This window comes from Lampetra planeri, chromosome 78 (genome assembly GCF_965212315.1).
Source record: "Lampetra planeri chromosome 78, kcLamPlan1.2.h2, whole genome shotgun sequence".
NCBI lineage: Eukaryota > Metazoa > Chordata > Hyperoartia > Petromyzontiformes > Petromyzontidae > Lampetra > Lampetra planeri.
The window spans coordinates 531,533-549,105 of NC_136183.1; the positions used below are offsets into that span (position 1 = coordinate 531,533).

Consider the following 17,573-nt stretch of genomic DNA (forward strand, 5'->3'; position numbering starts at 1 on the left):
TAAATTTCGATTTAAAGCTTTCGTGACTGCAGGGATTCATCTTCTTGGTTCTTTCGGTAAAGTCACGTAGAAGGGAAGTCTCAAAGTTATGTGGAATCCCTCCCCATAGAGGCGGTTAAATTTCGATTTAAAGCTTTCGTGACTGCAGGGATTCATCTTCTTGGTTCTTTCATTAAAGTCACGTAGAAGGGAAGTCTCAAAGTTATGTGGAATCCCTCCCCGTAGAGGGGGTTAAATTTCGATTTAATGCTTTTGTGACTGCTGGGATTCATCTTCTTGGTTCATTCGGTAAAGTCACGTAGAAGGGAAGTCTCAAAGTTATGTGGAATCCCTCCCCGTAGAGGCAGTTAAATTTCGATGTAAAGCTTTCGTGACTGCAGGGATTCATCTTCTTGGTTCTTTCGGTAAAGTCACGTAGAAGGGAAATCTCAAAGTTATGTGGAATCCCTCCCCGTAGAGGTGGTTAAATTTCGATTTAAAGCTTTCGTGACTGCAGGGATTCATCTTCTTGGTTCTTTCGGTAAAGTCACGTAGAAGGGAAGTCTCAAAGTTATGTGGAATCCCTCCCCGTAGAGGCGGTTAAATTTCGATTTAAAGCTTTCGTGACTGCAGGGATTCATCTTCTTGGTTCTTTCATTAAAGTCACGTAGAAGGGAAGTCTCAAAGTTATGTGGAATCCCTCCCCGTAGAGGGGGTTAAATTTCGATTTAATGCTTTTGTGACTGCAGGGATTCATCTTCTTGGTTCTTTCGGTAAAGTCACGTAGAAGGGAAGTCTCAAAGTTATGTGGAATCCCTCCCCGTAGAGGCAGTTAAATTTCGATGTAAAGCTTTCGTGACTGCAGGGATTCATCTTCTTGGTTCTTTCGGTAAAGTCACGTAGAAGGGAAATCTCAAAGTTATGTGGAATCCCTCCCCGTAGAGGTGGTTAAATTTCGATTTAAAGCTTTCGTGACTGCAGGGATTCATCTTCTTGGTTCTTTCGGTAAAGTCAAGTAGAAGGGAAGTCTCAAAGTTATGTGGAATCCCTCCCCATAGAGGCAGTTAAATTTCGATTTAAAGCTTTCGTGACTGCAGGGATTCATTTTCTTGGTTCTTTCGGTAAAGTCACGTAGAAGGGAAGTCTCAAAGTTATGTGGAATCCCTCCCCGTAGAGGCGGTTAAATTTCTATTTAAAGCTTTCGTGACTGCAGGGATTCATCTTCTTGGTTCTTTCGGTAAAGTCACGTAGAAGGGAAGTCTCAAAGTTATGTGGAATCCCTCCCTGTAGAGGCGGTTAAATTTCGATTTAAAGATTTCTTGACTGCAGGGCTTCATCTTCTTGGTTCTTTCGGTAAAGTTACGTAGAAGGGAAGTCACAAAGTTATGTGGAATCCCTCCCCGTAGAGGCGGTTAAATTTCGATTTAAAGCTTTCGTGACTGCAGGGATTCATCTTCTTGGTTCTTTCGGTAAAGTCAGGTAGAAGGGAAGTCTCAAAGTTATGTGGAATCCCTCCCCGTAGAGGCGGTTAAATTTCGATTTAAAGCTTTCGTGACTGCAGGGATTCATCTTCTTGGTTCTTTCGGTAAAGTCACGTAGAAGGGAAGTCTCAAAATTATGTGGAATCCCTCCCCGTAGAGGCGGTTAAATTTCGATTTAAAGCTTTCGTGACTGCAGGGATTCATCTTCTTGGTTCTTTTGGTAAAGTCACGTAGAAGGGAAGTCTCAAAGTTATGTTGAATCCCTCCCCGTAGAGGCGGTTAAATTTCGAGTTAAAGCTTTCGTGACTGCAGGGATTCATCTTCTTGGTTCTTTCGGTAAAGTCACGTAGAAGGGACGTCTCAAAGTTAAGTGGAATCCCTCCCCGTAGAGGCGGTTAAATTTCGATTGAAAGCTTTTGTGACTGCAGGGATTCATCTTCTTGGTTCTTTCGGTAAAGTCACGTAGAAGGGAAGTCTCAAAGTTATGTGGAATCCCTCCCGATAGAGGTGGTTAAATTTCGATTTAAAGCTTTCGTGACTGCAGGGATTCATCTTCTTGGTTCTTTTGGTAAAGTCACGTAGAAGGGAAGTCTCAAAGATATGTGGAATCCCTCCCCGTAGAGGCAGTTAAATTTCTATTTAAAGCTTTCGTGACTGCAGGGATTCATCTTCTTGGTTCTTTCGGTAAAGTCACGTAGAAGGGAAGTCTCAAAGTTATGTGGAATCCCTCCCCGTAGAGGCAGTTAAATTTCGATTTAAAGCTTTCGTGACTGCAGAGATTCATCTTCTTGGTTCTTTCGGTAAAGTCACATAGAAAGGAAGTCTCAAAGTTATGTGGAATCCCTCCCCGTAGAGGCGGTTAAATTTCGATTTAAAGTTTTCGTGACTGCAGGGATTCATCTTCTTGGTTCTTTCGGTAAAGTCACGTAGAAGGGAAGTCTCAAAGTTATGTGGAATCCCTCCTCGTAGAGGCAGTTAAATTTCGATTTAAAGCTTTCGTGACTGCAGGGATTCATCTTCTTGGTTCTTTCGGTAAAGTCACGTAGAAGGGAAGTCTCAAAGTTATGTGGAATCCTTCCCCGTAGAGGCGGTTAAATTTCGATTTAAAGCTTTCGTGACTGGAGGGATTCATCTTATTGGTTCTTTCGGTAAAGTCACGTAGAAGGGAAGTCTCAAAGTTACGTGGAATCCCTCCCCGTAGAGGCCATCTGGCTACCATGAGAGATTCGTTCATGAGGCGATCCACATATACAAACACAGAGACAATTTCAACCGAGAAGATGGATTCTGGCTTAGCAATCATTGGAAGGACGTAATAAACCATTTCGGATCTTAACTGATTGTGTTCACGTTTACGGTGACTTTCAGACCGCGTTCCACTCACTGGCATTGTATTCTCCGCAGGGAATGGATTCTTTGATTCGCTACTCTCCCATTAGCATATTTCGTTGCTTCCTCTTAGTATCTTTCACACGACGGTCAATGGTACAGTGTATAATAACAAATAGTATAACATTTATATGTTTAATACAATGTACAAAGTAATATATAGTATCGTAATTGTATAGTGAATATATAGCAGTGTGATATACATTAGGGTGGGTAGAATAATACATATTGTTATATTACAATGTATAAAGTATAGGGTGGTTTATAGCAATACAGTATATAATTTAACGTTGGGTTTATCTATGGCAGTATATAGTACGGTGTAGACTCGTGTGATGTAAGAGAATAAAGTTTAGATGGAAGCATATTATATAATTTTTACGACGTAGAATTGTAATGTATTACTTACTGTTAGTAACTCAGCTTATTGTAGAGTATAGTTAGTATACTGATGATACTATGTAGTTTATACTTTAGTTGTTTACGTGTTGGTTTTAGTTACTGCAGCTACATACTATTAACACTCCTTCCCTTTATTAATGCTACCCCTCCCTTGATGCAGCTGTAACGGGTTCCGGAGACACTTCTTTATTACAATCCAACCGTCCAATAGTCCTGATACTCTGTAACAACTCCCAGGTACACAGCCTAGGCACACAGCCTAGATACACTACTCTGGCTACGCTCTGGAACTCGCCCTCACAAGGTCGTAGAGTCGGGAGTTCCAGAGTCCCACCACTGGCTCTCACAGCGTCCCAGGGTCCTCAGATGGCTGGTCTTGGGTCTTGGGTCTTGAGCTATGACTGGCCCTGATCGTCCAGGGAGCTCCCCTTTTATGCCTAGTCCCCAACGAGGGGTGGGGCCGTGTGCGCCCCCGGGTATCCCACAGAGCACACACAGCCCCCCCCCTTTGGCGGCGCCAAGGGGCTTAAGCGCCCGCGAACCCAACGCCTGGCACCAAGAGGCTTAAGCGTCTGACCCACCTGGGAACCCACGCCTGGCGCCAAGAGGCTTAAGCGCCTGGCCCGCCCAGGGTCCCAGAGCCCCCAGCAGCCCCTCCCTTCTTATGTCACTACATTACCCTCCTCTATGTAGCCTCCAGCCGTCCCGGCTGTCAATAATTAGAAAGTTTAAATTAACGAAAGGGAGAGAGAGAAAAAAATACACGAGCCTCAACAGGAAAAGAAAAAGAGAACAAGAAAGCAACCATAAATACCATAACCAACCTGTACAACTTTACACTATATACAAGCATCAATCAACAAAAAGGTGAAGCAATGACACATGAACAAACGACCCGCGGCACACCTAGCCTTCCTCGGGATCCGCATAGAAAACGGGGAATTAACAACAACAAATATACAGATTCTGACGCGTTGGATGCACAACCACCGCATGGATGGCAGGGTTCCACACCACCCTGCCACCCTCCCATCCGTCAGGTGGTGAGAAGGTGAAGACCAACATGTCTAGCACCCCTCTACACACACTTATCCGGACGTCTGTCTACGTCCCGGGTCGAGAAGTCGTACTTCAGGGCCGACCCATGTACTGGGTAAAGAAGTCGCACTTCAGGGCTGCTCCAGTATCTACATTTTTAAATATATATATAAAATTGACATGACACAAACAAAATAAATCTGCCTGCTCCTGTCTATAAATGGTGGCCGCACGCGCGAACCGCATCTCTAAGGCATCCCGTGCTTGCGTCCCAGCAGCCCTCAATGAGGACCACCACCGACATTACATGTCAACCGTTAGCACCCCCCCCCCCCCCGCCTTTCCAACGCGGCGTCACAACCAGTAGCACGCGTCGGCCATATCGGGGGAACTTCAACCCAGTCTCTCTCCAAGACTCGCATCGCAGCATATAGCTGTACCGACCGAGCTGAGACGACCCAATCTCTCTCCAAGACTCGCATCGCAGCATATAGCTGTACCGACCGAGCTGAGACAACCCAGTCTCTCTCCAAGACTCGCATCGCAGCATATAGCTGTACCGACCGAGCTGAGATGACCCAGTCTCTCTCCAAGACTCGCATCGCAGCATATAGCTGTACCGACCGAGCTGAGACGACCAATCGTTCACTCCCTGCACAACATGCACCCTAACAACTGAGGGATACAGTCCAAACGTAACGGGACAACTACACCTGAACACCACGAATCTCCAGCCCACTGTTTCAACGCGCCTCGGAGTGTTTCAATCTCCGGGCCGTCAGGGCGAGCCTACTGCTCCAGACGCACCACGGAGGGTCTCAACCTCCAGGCCGTCAGGTCAAGCCGTCAGCCATTGCATGACGGGACCACACTCTCCGAGCCATGTGAGCACACAGCCCACTAGGCTAGACATGCCACGGAGTGTTTCAATCTTTGGGCTGTCAGGTCAAGCCGTCAGCCATAGCATGACGGGACCACAACTCTCGTGTTAGACACGCAACACCCGCTGGGCCATCCTGGTCAGGATCTGCACCCCAAGATATTTGAGAGCCAGCCTGACAATTCCAAATCCTTGGCAGCATGTCACCATCTCAAGATAAATGCCCCATACAGTCTATACATCGTTAACAATGACAGCACAAGCTATACATTAACAATCACGAACAAAGCTCAATACAAACCATACATTGTTAACAATCACAAGCAAAGTTTCGCACATGCATTGACAACACTCACGAGCGAAGCTCCACACAGTTTACCCAACAACAGTCACGGCTCCCCGACGACAACGAAGAAAATGTCAACAAAAAAATCATTAATCCGGAGCGCGTAAATGGACGAAGTGTCAGGGGCCTGGTCTCCCGACCTCCAACCTTTGGCCAGAGCAGCAGAGGCGACGACCAACGTGTCGGTCGATGTGCCGGCCCCGGCGCCGGTTACAGTAAGAATGGCGCCCTCACTGTCCGGTCGCAGCGCTGATGACGCGGTATGCTAGGTTGAAGCCAGCTGTCGTCCGGCAGTGAAGGTCGCAGCGCTGATGACGCGGCGTTGCTTGGTTGGACCACATCCGTGGGGGGAACGCCGGTGGCGGGAATGGCGGCGGCGTCCACCATGTTTGTGGCGGCGGCGGTGGGCTCGGGCGAGCGCCGCGCCTCCTCTCTCCCTCCCGCCATCGGCCACGAGCACCGCATCTCACCCATGAGGGAGGCGGTGGCGCTGGAGAGGGGACGGTCGGCGGAGCAGACAGCTGCTCAGCCGGCGGTGCGGTGTGGTTGTCGGCCGGCGGTGCGGTGTGGTTGTCGGCCGGCGGTGCAGCGTCGCTGTCGGCCGGCGGTGCAGCGTCGCTGTCGGCGGCGTTGGCCGCCCTATCGCTGCTTGCTCCTCGACATCGCCGTCAGGACTGAAGGTACGTGGCTTACTTCTTGTCTCCATAGCCACTTCTGACGCCAAATGTAACGGGTTCCAGAGACACTTGTAGAGGTAACTTCTTTATTACAATCCAACAGTCCAACAGTCCCGATACTCTGTAACAACTCCCAGGTACACAGCTTAGGCACACAGCCTAGATACACTAGGCTGTGTGCCTAGTCGGGAGTTCCAGAGTCCCACCACTGGCTCTCACAGTGTCCCAGGGTCCTCAGATGGCTGGTCTTCGATCTTGGGTCTTGAGCTACGACTGGCCCTGATCGTCCAGGGAGCTCCCCTTTTATGCCTAGTCCCCAACGAGGGGTGGGGCCGTGTGCGCCCCCAGATATCCCACAGAGCACACACAGCCCCCCCCTTTAGCGGCGCCAAGGGGCTTAAGCGCCCGCGAACCCAACGCCTGGCGCCAAGAGGCTTAAGCGTCTGACCCACCTGGGAACCCACGCCTGGCGCCAAGAGGCTTAAGCGCCTGGCCCGCCCAGGGTCCCAGAGCCCCCAGCAGCCCCTCCCTTCTTATGTCACTACACTGCTAATCCTGCATAATGCACGGGCATAATTAGTACTATTCACATACCTTCATTTCCCATTTCCCCTCCCTTTGATGCTGCTAGTCCTGCATAATGCACGGGCATATGTAGTACTAATCGCATTCCTGCATTTCCCATAAATATGCTAAATTCCTCTTGATATGCAAATTATTTTGTCAAGGCGCCCTTTCCCCCCCTTCCAATCCAGCTTATATATATGCACCAAGCTCGTGTGTTGTTTCATTCAGACGCTGTCGCCTCGACAGACCTGGTTTTCACCTGAGGACGGCTGCTTGCGTTGTGGCCAAAACGTCGTGAGAATTATTTTATTATGTTTTATTTTTATTATTTTATTACTTCCCTTCTACGTGACTTTACCGAAAGAACCAAGAAGACTTTGAAAGATATTAAGGTGAAATATGAAGAGGCAAAAGTGAAATGTGAAGTGACAGTGAATAGCGAAGAAGGGAAGGTTAAATGTGAAGATCGATGGAGGCAACTTGAAGCAGGAGGATAATTCTTACTCTGAGGCAGAGCGAGGCAACTCCCATCAGTTTGTGGATGTGGAGGTGTGAGTGGACTTCTTGAGACAATACAAAGTCAAGTGGAGATCCGATAGATGTGCAAGCTTGAGACAATGAATCTCCAATAGATTGACCTTTGTCACAGGCCTTTAATGAAAAGGATGTGTAGTTGAAAACTTTATTCCTAGGGTCAACCTGCAGAGTAAGAGTGGCCAGTATTTGTGGACCTGTGGGTTGGGTAGATGTCCAACCAGGAGCAAGAGCCAATAAGCTCGCAAGCATTTGCTATGTTTAAATTAATAATATTTGCATGTGTATGGTGCTTGCTTAATTGCCTCAGCAACTCTGGAGTTTTAAAAAAATCGTATCTCATCACAAACACTCGAAGAGCGCCCACAAGTGGCAGCTGCTCCTGTAGGGCATCAGGTGACCGTGCACCAGCCTGCATGGGGCATGAGTCTGTCAGTAGGGGGCGATAATTGATTTGTAAGCTACATCATGTAATTTCTGGATAACATTTGCAATTACCCAAATGTTGACAATGACACCAACATGCAATGACCGATGCGTTTTGAATGACACAATAGTATGTTTTACATCCACTGTTAAGCAGACTGTGCATATTTTGGGTAATTTTACTGGAGTAAACAGGCATGCCCGTCGGATTTGCAACCTTAAACCTCTGCAATAAATAGAGAATGCACTACCACTTGGCTTCCCTCAATCTGAATGTCGGCATGCCAGCCTGAATGTTTCAACCAGCGCAGATGTTCCATTTAGAGGAGTCCACATTTCACATGCCCGTAGAAGGGTGGGTATGACTGTGGCAGAGAAGAACTGAAGCTCTGTGTGGAGCGACAGACCAGGTAGCTTCCACACAGCATTGTGCAGTTGACGAAAGATAATGTCGCCCGACTGATTGGGACGACCCACACACGGTGTAGAAATGTGTTGTGTACACACAATGTACACAAACAGCATACACACACAGAGCGTACACACACGCAGCGTATCCGCACAGTGTACACACAATCTGCACATACAGAGTGCAGAGTGTATACACAACAACAACCGCCATTCGCCACTAAGTGGCGGTGACGTCACCACGACGCTTGTGCCAGGCCATGTGCACTTTGAGGCCACGTGAAGTGTCGAACACCCGCTGGCAGGAGGTCACAGGTCGACTGACTGAGATGACTGGGATGACTGGCTGATGCACCACCTGTGCCCCCTACTGTGCCAACTTGCTGTGCTTTAGCCATCCGGCGCTCCACTCGTTGGGAGCACGGATCATACTGGAAATTGCCCTCCGTTGTTGTTGGAGGGTGACTGCCTCCAACTGCCCAGTCGAGTCCTTCACGAGCCTCCTCCACAGAGGCCGATCTTGACACCGCTGGTACCAGTCATCGGCAAGTCCACTCAGCTCCACGTCCTCCTGTACCACATCACTCCATCTCTTCTCTAGCCCATGCCGCGCCCGTTTAGCCCCCTCGATCCGGCCGAAAAAAATCTGTTTAGGCATGCGGTGGCTGGGCATGCGGGCTACATGACCCAGCCAACGCAGCCTTGCCTGCTGGAGGAGCTTACCGATAGGACTTTGTCCAAATCTTTCAAGGATTTGTGAGCTCCTCACACAATTCAGCCTGGTTAAACCCAGGCTGGATTGTAGGCAGGCCAGCCTAAATGTTTCTACCCGGCGAAGTGTTCCATTAGGGGGGTCCACGTTTTGCAAGCGTAGAGAAGGGAGGGAATGACCGTGGCCGAGAAGACCTGAAGCTTCGTGCGGAGCGACAGACCAGGTAGCTTCCACACAGCATTACGCAACCGATGGAAAGATATTGCCGCTCGACTGATTCGGAGTGAGAACTCTGCTGTTAAACTGGAGCCGGTCATGAGCACACTGCCCAGTTATGGGAAACTCTCCACTCTCTCCACAACTGCCCCATCACCGATTGGGAGTTGTGGGGGTGGAGTGTCCGATGGTACAAAATACCCAGGCAGGTGCTTAGTTTTGGTGGGGCTGATGGTAAGGCCCCACCTCTTAGTGGCATGCTCCAGTTTCAGCAGCAGCGTCTCCAACTCCTCGTCTGAGTGAGCAGCAATTACCAGATCATCGGCATACATAACGTGGTTGAGCAATAGGGAGCCATCCCTTGACCGCACCCAGGCATCGATCAGCCTCCCATTATGGCTGTACCAAATGCAAATTCCTCCGGTACAGCTATTGAAGGCTTCACGAACTACGTGGTCAAAATAGATGTTAAATAATGTGGGAGCCAGAAGACATCCCTGTCACATCCCAAGGTGTACAGGGAATGGCTCTGACTCCCGGCCACGTAGTTTTACCCGGGCCCGCTCACCATCATGAAGGTCCTTAATGATCGTGATCAGAGGTTCAGGGACTCCGAAAGCACGAAGACAACCGAGAGCCCAGGCCTACTGATGGTATCATACGCCTTGACCAGGTCAATAAAGCAGAAATGTCGGTCTTGTTGGAATTCCCTACACCTCTGCTGTAGCAGACAGACAGAATATATGGCATCTGTGCAGGACCGCCCTTTCCTGAAACCGCATTGGGGCTCCGCAAGCCTCTCCTCAGCGTGCCTAGAAAGGCGATGTTGAATAATCCTTGCCAGGACCTTTCCCGGCACACTGAGGAGTAAGATGCCCCTGTAGTTGTTACAGTTTGTGCGGTCCCCCTTCTTAAAGAGGGGGACCATCAGGGCATTATTCCAATCCTGCGGAACCCGTCCAGTGGCCCAGACTGTTGTTATGTTGTATACACAACACACACATTGACAAGAACAACAACCGTCATTCGCCACGAAGGGGCCGTCCATAAATTACGTCACCCAATTAGGGGGGTGGGTCAGACATTTGTGACGATGTGTGAGAAATGTGACGTTACGTAAAAATTCCCAACTTTAAATAAATATAGACAACACGTTCTACTTAATTAAATATATTTTTTTATAAATGTTTTCTCCTACATCATAGTGCAGTGCCACATTAAATACGCACTACAATGACAATAACTTAAAGCGATTTGAAGCATGTTTTATTTGGGGGGGGGGGGGCAGAGCTTTGTAACGTCATATTTGATGGGGGGTCTGACTTTTTGGACGCCGTGTGACGAAGGGGGGGGGGGGGGGTCAAAAATCGACAAAAATCGCATTACGTCATTTATGGACGGCCCCTAAGTGGCGGTGATGTCACCAAGGCGCTTGAGCCAGGCTATGTGCACGTTAAGGCCACATGAAGTGTCGAACGCCCGCCGGCAGGAGGTCACGGGGCAGACCCAGCAGGTGCCATGGGTCGACTGAGATGACTGGCCGATGCACCACCTGTGCCAAGTGTACATATGTCGTGGTTTAACACGCGCCAAGGGGGGAAATTGCACACACGTGCATGTGGGGTACAGTGGGGGCATATCGGGACACGCGGCTGTTACCAGGGGCCGACGGCTGAGTTGGAGACGGCCCGTTGGGAAATTATGGATGCAGGGCTGTGATTGGCTGGTTGTTGCTGTTGGGTGTGAAGTGGCGCCTCCAAGTCTGGAAATGGAGACAGGTAGCAGCGGGGGCTGGGGGCGAGGGGCGTCGGGGGGATGCCAACTAATTAATTGGGAATTAATAGGGTCGGGGATAAATACAGGGGAGTTTTGGAGTTGAGGGAGTTGGAGTGGGGTCGTGCCTGGGAGTGGATGCACACGGTCGGAGCTGAAGACACGGAGTAACGGAAGAAGTATAGAGTAGCAGTGGAGTAAGGGAAGAAGTATAGAGTAGCAGTGGAGTAAGGGAAGAAGTATAGAGTAGCAGTGGAGTACAGGAAGAAGTTTCATTCTTCACCTGAGGACGGCTGCTTGCGTTGTGGCCGAAACGTCGTGAGAATTATTTTATTATGTTTTATTTTTATAATTTTATTATTTTCATTCTACGTGACTTTACCGAAAGAACCAAGAAGATGAATCCCTGCAGTCACGAAAGCTTTAAATCGAAGTATAGTGAAGCGGCTGGAGTGAGACGGAGAAGCCGCAAGAGAGCGGCTGGAGTGAGACGGAGAAGCCGTGAGAGAGCGGCTGGAGTGAGACGGAGAAGCCGCGAGAGAGCGGCTGGAGTGAGACGGAGAAGCCGCGAGAGAGTGGCTGGAGTGAGACGGAGCAGCCGCGAGAGAGCGGCTGGAGTGAGACGGAGAAGCCGCAAGAGAGCGGCTGGAGTGAGACGGAGAAGCCGCAAGAGAGCGGTTGGAGTGAGACGGAGAAGCCGCGAGAGAGCGGCTGGAGTGAGACGGAGAAGCCGCAAGAGAGCGGCTGGAGTGAGACGGGGAGACCGCGAGAGAGCGGCTGGAGTGAGACGGGGAGACCGCGAGAGAGCGGCTGGGGTGAGACGGGGAGACCGCGAGAGAGCGGCTGGAGTGAGACGGAGAAGCCGCGAGAGAGCGGCTGGAGTGAGACGGAGAAGAAGCAAGAGAGCGGCTGGAGTGAGACGGAGAAGCCGCAAGAGAGCGGCTGGAGTGAGACGGAGAAGCTGCAAGAGAGCGGTTGGAGTGAGACGGAGAAGCCGCGAGAGAGCGGCTGGAGTGAGACGGAGAAGCCGCAAGAGAGCGGCTGGAGTGAGACGGGGAGACCGCGAGAGAGCGGCTGGAGTGAGACGGGGAGACCGCGAGAGAGCGGCTGGGCTGTGACGGAGGAGTGGAGAGGAGAGTCGGGAGAGACGGCAGAGCAGAGCGAGCGAGGCCGGCGAAGCATGGCGAACGAGCGGAGAATGCGCAGGAGAATGATACTGAAATGTGCTGCGTTAGTAGAAATAAAGTGACGACAGAAAAGCAAGAAGTTGTCTACGTAAAGTTCAGCACTCCACATAGACACACACAGTTTGTACACACACACAATGTACACACACACTAATGTTCACGTTGTTGTTGTTGAGCTCACGCACTCAAGGGGTCTCTGCTCAAGAGAGGGAGCAATGGAAAGGAATCTAAATAAACTTAAACTCAAACTCTAGATTTGAAGCTTTCGTGACTGCAAGGATTCATCCTCTTAGTTCTTTCGGTAAAGTCACGTAGGAAAAGAATGAAATAAAAATTAATAAAAATAAAACAATAAAATCACGACGTTTCGGAGGCAACACAAGTCTCCGTCATCAGGTGGGACCGTCACAGCCAGATTTGCTGCATCAAGTGATGATGACAGAGACTTGTGTTGCCTCCGAAACGTCGTGATTTTATTGTTTTATTTTTATTATTTTTTATTTAAATTTTTACCTACATGACTTTACCGAAAGAACTAAGAGTATTAAACTCAAACCCCGTGCTCTCTCGCTCTGACGTCACCACTCCGCATTACCTCATCGGCCTGAGACGCCTCGTGGAGGTGTAACCTGCTAGAGACGTCATGTCACCAAGGTATTCATTCCCCAAGCCCCCCGACACCGCGATTTTGAGCGTGACTTCACGTCTGCATGGTCACTGTCGATTTCCGTTCCAGTAAAAATCCTTATTTGGGCAAAGCTATTCATAAATACCGTCGCAAGTTCATTGCGACTGGTTCAGCAGCCAAGCCCCATCACCCGACATGGTCCCGGCTCATTAACATAATGTAGTTACGCCGCTGCTCGTTGGGGGAGGGGATTGTGTGTTGAACCCCGCAAGTGACGTCATGTCACCTGCTGCCGCGGCACGTCACGAAATACGAGGAAGCTGCTGCACCGCGCGCTCTCACTGAGATCCGAGGTGAGAATTTCACATCGTGGTGGTTGTTGTTGTTTACCGAGGTCGAGCCTTGCTCCTTCTCTCTCTCGTGTAGGGATATCAATTGAGTAGCAGCGAGTATGGAATCGATGTCCAGGTTGGAACATTACAACGCGGGGCCTAGCCTCCTGCCCTCGCCTGATTGCATTTGCTTTAATTCTCTGCTTAAGTTGAATTTGTCTTCACCTGGCTCGCTACTTTGAAACTTTTTTTTTACTTTAAATATTTTTAGAGTTTTTTTTATTTAACCATGCCAAGCCCACTTGAGCTATACTGCTCTTTTTCAGAAGCGACCTGCCCACAACAAAGTGGCTTATCAACGCGTGGAAATGGGTATCGGTCAAATACTCTAAACGCATGGTGATGTTGACTCTAAACGCGACCATGGGGAGAGAGACACGCAAACTCCAAATATACATCCGTAATACAGGTTTTTTGGGTTAGATCGCGTAAATATTTCAAGGTGTCATGAAACCCGCCACCACAGCCAACTCGTAAGGTTTGTCACGTAATCAGAAGGTGGCCAATTCATCACCAGTACAGCACACCGGTTGTGTATTGGAGAGTCAAGCCACAACATTTACAATCTGAGTACGACGTTTTGCCAGTAATTAAAGCCAGCTTCATCAGGCGACAGCCAAATGTTGTGGTCGCTGGGCTTATAGCGCAGCACACTAACCTTTGCACTAAAAGCTCCCCACTCATGCACACACATCCTCGGAAGTATAGTTTGTATTCAGTAATAACTAAGTTATCCGGCTTCGCACAGGTCTCAGTTATGAAACATTAAGAGTAATGCCTTGCAATGCTGGCTTTATTAGAATTATTGAATTCTGCCAATGAAGTCTGTAAATGTGTATATATTGTTACGGGTTTTTTTTGTGTTATACAATCTCAGCGCTTTGTTTCATAATGAGGACAGCTTTTAAATGTGTTGCCCGTAGAGAGCTTCAGGATGAACAATGTTGGATGTTTTCCATCTGGTGGGTTTAATCTAATGAAGCTTCAATTTTGGCATATATGTCGACAGCAAATTGGTGGAAGAGCTCTTTGCATCGCAAGAAGAGATTGAAGCTTCCGTTTCGCACCATGATCCTGAAGGCAAAGAAGTCCAAGGTGGAAAGCTTATTTTGTGTTGGCAAGCCTGTTGCTGGGTCAGTTTGGTGAAGTAGGAAATTGTAGCCATCATCACCTTGCCAAAAAATCAGTAGACATTAAAGAGCATCATAGGATTGTGGTGTTACATTTCTGTGGAGGGTATTTAGCCAGATGTCAGGATGAGTTGGTTGGTGCCAAAACATGTCATTTTGAAGCATGAGTTCTATCTTCTATTGTTTTGGAATTGGCTTGCATAGGTAGTATTGGTAGGTATCAATACATGAATAGGCTCGAGATGGTCATTAATTGTAGGCAGCTGAACCATGGTACAGTTAAATGTTGACTTAAAACTTTCGTGACTGCAGGAATTAATATTCATTGGGATGTGATCCCTGACATGCAATACCCTGGCGTCTACAAACTAAGCTGTGTCTGCAGCAGTAGTTACATTGGGGAAAGTAAGCGACATGTCTCGGACCGTGTTCGTGAACATAAGGCAGATCTGAAACATGGTAGGACCAATACTTCGGTTGTGGCTGATCATTGTTTTAATGCGGTGGGCTCATGCGAAATTGATTTCTTTAAGACGAAGGTATTTTGAAAACCCACTGGCTATCAACAAAGATTCGTTCATGAAACCATCCAAGATGGGTACAAACTTAATCATTGGAAGGACGTTATCAACCAGTTTAAGTCATAACTGGCTGTGATGTTCCCATCCTACCACCTTCCAATGTTCACTGTTATTTTCAGCTCTCCGATTTTACATTAACAAGTTAAATTTCTCACACTAACACAGCCACCTTAGCGCGGTAACCTAGACGTTGCGGCGGCTCTGCGATCATTCATTAACAAGCTAATCTCTCACATTAACATAGCCACCTTAGTGCGCTCGCCGGAGAGGCCATTCACCGATCTTACATTAACATGCTGCATAGACATTGCTGCTGCATTGGCATTGTTGCCACGCCCTTGCTGCTGATGCTGCTGATACACTTGGGCTACGTGCATCTCCAAACCTTTGTAATGCGGGCGTAAAGGGCGTGGCGGATGTGACGTCATGTGGGGAGGAGTCAGGGTCACGTGAGAGGGAGATGGTATAGCGGTGAGACAGGAAGAGATCGGGGCAGTCGGGCGAGGGCAGAGTGGAGACCGCGTTGGGTGGTCGCCGTGCCCTCAGCCTGGTGGCTGAGGGGCTCGGTGACAGCGCCAGCCAGCGGGATGGAAGAGAGTTGGTTGGAGACTGGACGAGGGTGAGGCCAGGGAGGGCGAAAGCTGGGAGCAGCGACAGCAGCCGGAGAGGCTGCGTGTGGGAGACAGCAGCGAGGCTGCTAGGGGCTACAGCAGCCGGGGGCTGCAGAGCAAGAGGGCTACGGGAGCGACAGCAGCCGGAGGGGCTGCGTGTGGGAGACAGCAGCGAGGCTGCTAGGGGCTACAGCAGCCGGGGGCTGCAGAGCAAGAGGGCTACGGGAGCGACAGCAGCCGGAGGGGCTGCGTGTGGGGGAACAGCAGCAAGGCTGCTAAGGAGCTACGGGAGCGACGGAGACCAACAGCGGGGCTGTTGGCGGTGACGGGAGCGACAGCGAAGTCGGCACCGTGTGGAAGGAGCCAGATAAAGGACAGCCGTGTGGGAAACAGAAACGAACCCGAATAAAGGACACCAGACCAGATACTGTGGTCGAGTCCATTTATTACACCTTTATAAACAGTTTGCCTTTTGAGGCTAACCCCTTTTCTTGATGACGACTGCTTGTGTTGCGATCGTAACGTCGGTAGTTTTTTGTTATTTTCTTTGAACCTATCTACGTGACTTTACCGAAAGACACAAAGAACATGGTACAGTTGCAGTATAGCCCTGGAGGGTCTCCTTTCCATGTAATTTCATGGAAGTAGCTGCAAGAAGTAGACATGGAACCAATGGCAATTTATGGATCAGAAGTGTAAATTAAGTGAGGAATGTGTGGAAAAGAAAAACTTTTCCTTTTGGCTACAGGGTATGCACCTGGTTGCAGCCATTGTAGTGCTTTTTACAATCTGCCTTGCTTGTTGGTGGCCTGCAGTTGGATTAGCTGTGGCAGCAGCCATGTGTGCTGTGATGTTTTTCTGTGCAGCTCATTGCTGTTGAGGAGTTGCATTCGCTGTAGGTGCAAGCATAGCACTGGTAGCATGCCGTCTTGCTTCTTGGTGTTCAGGAGTGTCATTTTATTATCAATAGGTGCAGTCATGGCAACATGTTCTTGCGTCTTAGTGTTCAGGATAATAATTAGCTGTAGGTGCAGTACAGGCAGCATGCTGTCTAACTTAGTGTTAAGGCGTTTCATTAGCTCTAGGTAAAGCCATTGCAGCACTGGCATGAATGGCATAATTTATTGTAATCGGCTTTGGTGAAGAAAAGTGCACGTTTTCCGCGAGGAACATTATAGATGGAGGTCAAAGTTAATAAGCATAAAAAAGAGTAAATAGTGTGTGCGTGAATGCTATATATATTGTTAAGGAAATGATAGTTGAATGTGTAATCGTTGTAGGAATGTGAAGACATAGCCGTAAAGGAACGAAGTAATTGTTGGTAGTGCTTGATGTGGGTATTAATAGTGTGTGTGTGGTGGTGTGTGTAAATATATTATTATTTTAACGCTAGTGCGTGTATTTGCACACTTTTATTCCTTACCAGGCAATGTAGACTTGATGTATTTAGTTGTAGCTGTTGTATAGCATCTCTTGTGCAGAAGGAGTTCGGTAGTGTTGATACGTAGATGTAAATATATTTTTAATTAATATTGCAGTGTGTTAGAGGTGAGCCATGCACGTGCAGAGAGGACAGTAAGGAGCCGGAAGTGGATGAATTTGGCGTCAAAAACGCAGGGCTGATAATAGGGAAGGATCACGTGGTAAATATGAGAACAAATATAGCAGTGCAGTGGAGACACAAAGGAGTTCCCATGATGTAGATGCTCACCCTGAGCTCATTACTCTGATAGTGCTTGTCTTTGTGCTCTATGCCTTTTGGCGTCCTCTGGTCTAACACCCTTTGAGACTAGGCTCCAAAGAAAGCTGTCTCTGTTGTGGACCAATCAGTCTCAAAGACAATGCATATATTATCAGAGTATGTTTTTTGTTTGCATTCTGACCACAAGTATTGTGGTTAATGCAGACATGATTCCTTGTAAAAGGTTTCAGTTTGGTGTTTTAACATCTTAACACCTGTTTTGCCAGAAAAAAGGGGAAACCCTATTCTTATTTCATAGCATCTTCAATAACTATGTAGTTTGAGAAGCTCCCAATTGTCATATTAAAACCATTGCATTTGTTATGGTTACAATGATATGCTAATCGATGCCTGGTTATAAATCTGGTAATGGCTACTTAATGAGATGGAATTAGGGAATCTTGTTCTGTGGCTTGATAATTCCATCATGAAATGGGGCCTTGTAAATGTTCCACAAAAATAAATCACCTGCCTG

At 48.4% G+C, this 17,573-nt stretch overlaps 1 protein-coding gene across 1 annotated transcript in view; it reads left to right on the forward strand.

The window, feature by feature from the left end:
• Positions 1–12,895: 12,895 nt before the first annotated feature.
• The window catches only part of LOC144738218 (uncharacterized), a 55,986-nt gene continuing 51,308 nt past the window's right edge, over positions 12,896–17,573 (forward strand). The window contains exon 1 of the mRNA XM_078621215.1: positions 12,896–12,996. The gene's annotated coding sequence lies outside the window, so the exon portion shown is untranslated. The remainder of the gene's footprint in view (positions 12,997–17,573) is intronic.